This window comes from Camelina sativa, chromosome 18 (genome assembly GCF_030686135.1).
Source record: "Camelina sativa cultivar CO46 ecotype springtype chromosome 18, ASM3068613v1".
NCBI lineage: Eukaryota > Viridiplantae > Streptophyta > Magnoliopsida > Brassicales > Brassicaceae > Camelina > Camelina sativa.
The window spans coordinates 12353441-12360271 of record NC_141897.1 but is presented as its reverse complement, the minus strand read 5'-3'; positions in this window follow the sequence as shown (position 1 = coordinate 12360271).

Below are 6831 nucleotides of genomic sequence, written 5' to 3'. Positions count from 1 at the left end.
TCTAGTTCTTCTGTTAAGGAAACACTTGATCGATTACACTGTGATCTCTGGATTCCATCACCAATTGTCTTTGTTCAAGGTTTCAAATATTATGCAGTTATTTTGGATGAATACTCTCGCTACTCCTGGATATTCCCTTTCAAGTCTAAATCTGATTTTTGTGATGTGTTTATGGTTTATCAAAAACAAATTGAGAATCGGTTGGGTAAGAAGATTAAGGTTTTTCAAAGTGATGGTGGTGGTGAGTTTACTAGTACTTAATTCAGAACACATCTACAAAGCCATGGGATTCAACATTTGCTCTTGTGTCCATCAACCCCAGAGCAAAATGGGATGGCTGAACGTAAACATAGACATATCACCGAGCTTGTCTTGTCTATGGTATTTCAAAGTAAAACCCCATTAAAGTTTTGGGTCGAAGCCTTCTACTCCGCCAATTTTATTAGTGACTTGCTCCCATCCCCATCTCTTAATCACCAATGTCTGCATGAATTGTTACTTAAGAGCAAGCCGGATTACTCCTTTCCTCGTATTTTTGACTCTGCGTGTTATCCCTGTTTCTGATCCTCCACTCAACATAAGTTTGAACCACGATCCCTTCAGTGTGTCTTTCTTGGATACCACGCACAATACAAAGGCTACATGTGTCTCTACCCTCCTACTGGTGGCATTTATATTAGTCGCCATGTGATCTTTGATGAGACTTACTTCCCATTCACGACAAAAATAAGGATTTGGTGACCCTACACAAGACTGGAACCCTCGGTGCTTGGCAGGCTGCGAATGCCTCTCTCCCAACTCCTGTTCTGCCTGTTCTTCCATCCTACATCACCAATTCTCATCATGATTCCTAGTGGCTTGAATATGTGGTAGAATATCCTCAGGATGATTCTTGTTGTGCTGATCCTCAGGAAATCGATCCTTTCCGTTGGGAACGACTTTGCGTTGAAGAAATTAACCATTGTAATACAGAAATCGCACTTTTCCAGAAATTCTTGGGCATTTTGGTTTGATACTCCTTCTTCGAAATCGAATCAATTCACATGGGGAAGCTCTTTGAGATCTTTGTATACATTCTCTTCTGTCGAGGAGTTATGGAGGTGTGAGATCTCTCTCTCTATATATTGTTAATCTCAATTAGTATTTTATATTGTTTACGAATTACGAGAGAAAATCTAAGGCTATAGGGAATTTGAGTGGATTCGGTGATTTCTGCAAACAATCTCTTTTGTGTAATGGTTTGTTACCAAATTTTGATTAATTAGAAGCGTTGCTTTCAAGGATTTGCAAAACTTTTGTATTGAAGAGTGCTTTAACATTGTATCTGTACATTTACTGTAATCTTTACTCAGGAATTATCGTAAGAAATAATGATCAGTTCTCATTATTCTTTCCATCTAACAAGCTAGTTTGGATTTTGTGTGCCTTATTATTCCATGTTATTTGTGTCATGGATGGCTGAGTTTAACTAAAGTTGTTAAATTGTTAATGCAGTCTTTACAATAACATTCATCCTCCAACCAAGTGGGTTCCAGGGGCCGATATCTACTGCTTCAAACATAAGATTGATCTGAAATGGGAAGATCATACCTGCGCTAATGGATGAAAATGGACTATAATGTTCCCTAAAGCTACACTAGAAAGAACGATGTAGATGCGGATGCTCAGGTAAATAAAAATACCTTGTTCTTGAGGAAACATAACCATGTAGTTAGTGAACTTCCTTAGTTTCCTAAGTTCTTAACCAAATACTAATGAGGAGACTATACGAGAAGAGAAACTAATCTCGTTCACACAATAACACATATATACATTGGCTTAGTTTTGTAGCAGTTGGTATAGAGATCACAAAACATCTTCACATTGAAGCATGATGAATTAGGTATAGAAATCGATCATTTCCAGTTGGTATAAACTTGAAAACATCTTATACTCCCTCTTTATTACAATGGATGATTTTCAGTTGGTATAGAGATCACAAAACATCTTCACATTGAAGCATGATGAATTAGGTATAGAAATCGATCATTTCCAGTTGGTATAAACTTGAAAACATCTTATACTCCCTCTTTATTACAATGGATGATTTTCTAAAACTTTTAAGTATCGCAAAGATTGATTTTTCTATAAATTTTTATCAATTAATGTTAGAAAATTGTAAATTTCAAAAGTCATTAAATGGAAAATTAAAAATATGATGAATTACTATTGGTTAGTAATTACAAAATATGTTATTATAAATAAATAATGCAATTATAGCTAAACATTAAATATTTTTCTTAATTTATATAAAAATCTTAAAACAACATCTATTGTGATACAGAAAGGGTATTATGAAACAAAAAAAACTTCTCTAAAACATCTTATATTATAGATCAGAGGAAATATTAATTAATGAGGGTGATTAGCTAAATGGTGTGTCGAGTTCTTTAGCAACAACACCTCATCACAATTTAAAAAAATGCTTCGCTATAAATATATAGATGATAAATTTATGATATAAATATATAATAATACCAAACAATTTGTACATTGTCATGTATTACATTTATTTTAATTAGAAAACATATGAGTTTATAAAAACAAAATATATGTATCGATATTAGTTTGCTGACATCTTCATATTTTTATGTGGTGGTGGTGGCTGCTTTCCGTGCATTGGAGGAAAAATTGGAAATGGCTCCTTCGGGTACATGCTCGGATTGTCCTTGTTTTTCCCCATTTTTGGATCTTTAGCACCTGTTTTCATCCAAAAAATGCAAATGCAGAAATGCAACACCCTAAATGGTCTAAAAATGAATTTCTACAGTTAATGACCTAAAAATGCTATGTTAGAGGTATGAACAATGCAAAATATGGACAAAAAGGATGCTAAAAACATATAAATTAAAGAGTTATCAGACCCCCAAACTTAAATCTTGCTAGTCCTCTAGCAAGGAACTAAGAGGGTGCGGTTTTAAAGTGGTGACTCATAACCTTAAGATGAGGATTCAAGCTATAGTCCTTAAAGATAGTTTAATGGTGCTAAGATCAATCATCATACTTACAAATATTTTTCTATGCTTATTACCATGCATTAATCTAGTTCAACCTCCAACTAAAGATAAAGAACATCTCTTTCACATTCAATTAATTGTTTGGCGAATTCTTGCAGATGGAAGGTGAATCAAGCTCAATCGGTTTAAGGGTAAGGCTTTTTAGTAAGGTGGTTTCAAACAAATTATTTGGGTGGTTTTCTCTCAAAAGAAGGAATGCTACAAAGCTTAACTCTTGATGATCTACCCTTTTCTCATTCACCTCTTTTTTTTATTAAACCCCCTAGAATTAAACTATCCACATCCTTGATTTTAACTCTTTTTTTTATATATTCCCTAAGGTTTAGACTTTTAGACTTTAAACTTCTAGCTCTCTCTCTTTTTTCTCTTTTCTTTCTTTGCTAAACTCCTAATATGAATATATATATATATATATTTTTCTTTCTTTCTAGGAGACTATAGCAAGAGCTTTTCTCTTTTTTTTTTTGAGACTTAGAGCTAATTGACTCTAACCTTAGGGACTTTTTCTTCCTCTTTTATTTTTATTCCACAACCCAACCCCAAATAAACATTATAACCACTTATCTTTCAAAACCGAATCTATTAGCTAGTTCAAATTCTAACTTAGCTAAATCAAGAGGCAGTTCTTTGAAGTTCTCAATACTCTTAAGGTTTCACAACCTATAGCACAATGAAAGAGGCCTCATTCAACAATTCACAACAAGGTTTGAAAGAAAAGTTTGGGTTCATGGGTAGGACAAATGAATCGGGTTAAACGAAAAGATTGGTAAAAATGGAGTGCTAACCCGAGTTTAGAGTTACCATGAGCAAGTATTCAAGTTCCATAAGCAAGACAATTAAAGTTCAAATTAAATCTAATAATATAGAGATGTTCTAATGTTCAAGCAAGTGGAGGAAGCATTCAAAAGACACAAGGTTCTAAGCAAAGATTTTTCATTTTTTTCCAAAGATTGATCTAGCAACAATGAACTGTGACTAAGGGCTATAGCTTCAATCCTAAGGTTTGATTTAAAACAAGGTAGTTTTAATCATTGTCCCCTAAGATGCAAATGCAACAATCCTATATGAAACAAACTAGACTCAATCCTAATATGTAAATGCAACTACATGAACACTCTTTTTTTTTTTTTTAATTTTCAATTTTTTGTTTTTGTTTTTTAATGCAAATAGATGCAGACTCAAATGAATAAAACTAGCATGCAAAGATTAGAAATAAGAAAATTAAGAAAATAAAACACAATGTTAAATACATTCTAGGACTCTCCCCCAAACTTAAATTACACAGTCTCTGTGTAAATAAAAGTTGGAAAAAGAGTCCAAGAACCACACAAAATGAAATAAACTAAATGCAATGTTATTTACAAGGATCGGATGAAAGTGGTACCTCATGGGTTGGTGAAGAAGGAGGTTGCAGCAGCCTCCATACTCGCCAACGTGTAGCCTGGGTCATCTCCGGCTTCAGCAGGTGCCGGTGTTTGCTCGTCAGAGAGCTCAGAAATGCGCATAGACGACTTACTCGGACCAGCATCCGAGGGGTTGATCGAGGGTGGGATTGCGTAGCTCATCGGGTAGGGTATCGGGCAGTACGACGGAAATGGTGGAAGAGGTCCATAAAGATCACTCGTGTATCCACTCGCAGGGTGCATCGTGTACGGCATCGTGTATGGCATCTGGTAAGGTGGAGGGAAAATACCTGAGTAATCACCCGATTGGGTGCTCGATGGGTGCATTGGGTAGTTCATCGTGTATCCCATCGGGTTGGGCGTCGGATAGGCGTCTGAATGGCTTCTCCGAGATGCTTCAGGTTGGGTGATGTTCTCCTCAGCTTGGGGCTCGTATGATGATGTTCTGTAAGGTTCCGGAGGTGGCAGTCCTCGAGTTCCTCCTAGCGGTCCGCTTCTCCCCATCCAAGCTGGTGCCTGTGCCGAGGTAGGAGCTGAGGCACAGCTTTCCTTGTCTTGCAGCTCCTTAATTTTACCTCCCATTGTCTTCACCGAACCGGCAAGATCTTTTACCTTCAACCATCCGATCCTCTTGTGAGCTTCCCTCACTCCAACCGGTTGCTTTTGAGAGCACACAAACTCTTCAAAATCGAAATCCTCCGATCTATCTCCCTGTCTCTACCCGGTCTCCTCTCTCTTCTCAGCTTCAGACTCTTCTTCTGGGTTGTACAACTCCTCCAAAGGTGGTGCGAAGTCAATGTTGTTTCCCAGCCGAACCTTGGTGCATATGACAATAGGTAGGACCATTTGGGCAGCTCCGGCGGTTGGATGGACAAACTTGAACAGCATCATGTCATTAGGCCTCTCATGGGCCAAAAATCTCGCCAGCACGAGGTAATTCGCATCCAGCCATCTTGGTTCGTGCATAATTCCTTTCAAGGGCACATCACATGCCACTAGGATCGGTGTAATCAGTCCTCCAATGGAGATCTCTCCGCCTCCTTCTCTTCTTTTCACGGCCCACGATTTCAGATAGAGGAATTGATCGAGTAGCACAAACACCATACTAGTATCCGCAACATCTCCTACTAGTGGTGAGCCATCCCTAGTGCTATCCAAAACTCCACACAGTGCAATGTCTAACAGCTGGAGCTCATGATCGTTCACATTCCCAGTCTCTTTTCTAGCAAAAAGAGTGCATGCAAGGGACTTGTGAAAACACCTCAAAACATGGCTCCTTATTTGAGCGGATTTGGAGCTTGTGGACTTGTAGGGGAGCTTGTCTCCTATTGTCAGCCATAGGGACGTCATCTCATTCTTGCTAACCTCCATTCCTTCTCCACTACCAGCTTTGAAGCCATATAGCTTCTCCATCTCCTTGAAAGTGAGCCGGTACTTCTTGTTCCTCACGGAGAAGGTGATGAACCCGATCCCCCCATCGGTTAGTAGGGTCGTGTGGTCCTCGAAATAATGCAGCTTCAAGGTCAAAAGGAAATGGACCGTCTCCTCCTCATATGCTTCAAGGTGAGCTCGCATCATATGGCCCAGGTGGAACATATCAAACAGAAACTTTACATCCCTAGCGATGCCCAATTGCTTCATGGTCTCACGGTGAGGGTATCGGGTACCAACAAAGCTCATCTTCTTGAAGACCTTGAATAGTCTTGCCGGAGTGTCCACCTCTTTCTGCTTCAGCCTCCGCGAGGCTTGGCGTGCCCTCTCTCTCTGCTCCTCTTTTCTCTCTCTTGGTTCTCCTCCTCTCCTTGTTGATCCTCTTCCTCAGCTGCCCTCTCAGCTACCTTTTCACCCTTCTCTGAAGCCGGTCTCTTCCCTCCTGCAACCGCAGCTCTGCTCCTTGATCAAGAGATTTCGATCTCCCCTTGCTCTTCTCCTCCAGCATCAGAATCGACCTCCATGGGGTCGGTTACGGTTCTTTCGGACGTAGACAGGTCCCTACGTCGAGGAGAACGGCGGACAGCACTCGCCATTGGACTCGGTGAGCGAACTCGGTGGCCTACTCGATCGGTTACTCAAGCATCATGGCGGGTGGTGGATCGGGTTGAGCATCGGGTTGGGGAGGCATAACGTCCAGCCAGCGGTTGGGAATGTGGAACGTTTCCTCTCCCTTGAGACTCTTGAGCTTCGACGACATCACCTCCGGTTGTAGCAGCAATGGAGGTCGATCTCCTTCCCTTCCTTTGATAGGTTTTCGCAATTGGCTCCATGTTTGAATTCCTTGAGAATAAAAAGGCTAAGTCTCGAGGTTAATAGGGTTAGTCCCAAAGAAATCGAATAAAACTCGAGTTGTAGAGAGAATAGAAAGTATAGAAGCT